Genomic DNA, 1138 nt, shown 5'->3' with positions numbered 1-1138 from the left:
CATGGGGAAGGTAGGTTAGGAAGATGACAGCACAGGGACTATCTCTGAAGCCTCGAGATGGGATATGGGGTGGGAAAAGAGAGAGCTACCAGAGGTGGACCAAGACGGAGCCCTGGGAAACTCCAGCATTGGAGACACTGATGAATAAGGAAACTGAGAAAGAAGCCAGTAGGGCAGAGAGTAAAGCAGGAGAGTATGGGGACCTGGACGCCAAGTGAAAACAGTGTTTCAAAGTGGAAGGAGTGCTCGCTTCGGCAGCACATATACTAAAATTGGAACGGTACAGAGAAGATTAGCATGGCCCCTGCGCCAGGATGACACGCAAAGTGGAAGGAGTGTTCGGATCTTTCAAGGAAGTCACAGGAGGACTGAATGAAACATTAGACCCGAGACTGAATGTTCACATCAGTGCAGTCAAAGATGATGGAGAACTTACCAAGAGTTGCCCAGAATGAGTCGAGAAAATGCAAGGAGCTGAATTACAGACACCGGTCATACTTGGTGTTCGAAGACCTGCCCTTGGGCTTGTTCCCTATCAGCACATACAGATATACTTGATTATTTTTTTAAAGATTTTATTTATTTATTTGACAGACAGAGATCACAAGTAGGCAGAGAGGCAGGCAGAGAGAAAGGAAGGGAAGCAGGCTCCCTGCTGAGCAGAGAGCCTGATGCGGGTCTCGACCCCAGGACGCTGGGATCATGACCTGAGCTGAAGGCAGAGGCTTTAACCCACTGAGCCACCCAGGTGCCCCTACTCGATTATTTTTAAAAGTTGTTTACTGCTTGGGGCTCCGGACCAGCTCAGTCCGTGGAGCGAGAGATGCTTGCTCTCAGGGTTGTGAGTTCGAATCCCATACTGGGTGTAGAGATTACTTTAAAAAAATTTTTTTTAAATCTTAAAAAATTTAGTGTCAGGATTATTGTATTTGCCCAGTTCCCCTTTGATGGACATTTATGTGGCGATTATAAATAATGCTGCAGTGAATCTCTTTGAACATAACGTTTTTCCACACTTGCAAAATATGCCTCTAAAATAGATTTCTGAATTCTGACATGGCTAAATGGAGTGTGCACATTTCCAGTTTTGACGCATGCTGTCAAACTGCCCTCAATTGACCTTCTCATCAGTAATAAT

At 45.5% G+C, this 1138-nt stretch overlaps 1 non-coding gene across 1 annotated transcript; it reads left to right on the top strand.

Annotated features, from left to right (window-relative positions):
• Positions 1-242: 242 nt before the first annotated feature.
• LOC123388566 lies at positions 243-350 on the top strand. The gene has a single exon (XR_006603042.1). It is a non-coding gene; the product is annotated as a U6 spliceosomal RNA (small nuclear RNA).
• The last annotated feature ends 788 nt before the right edge of the window (positions 351-1138 follow it).

Source organism: Mustela putorius, unplaced genomic scaffold (assembly GCF_011764305.1).
Source record: "Mustela putorius furo isolate JIRA1106 unplaced genomic scaffold, ASM1176430v1.1 tig00003901_pilon_pilon_pilon, whole genome shotgun sequence".
Taxonomy (NCBI): Eukaryota; Metazoa; Chordata; class Mammalia; order Carnivora; family Mustelidae; genus Mustela; species Mustela putorius.
This window is presented reverse-complemented; position numbering and strand designations above follow the sequence as displayed.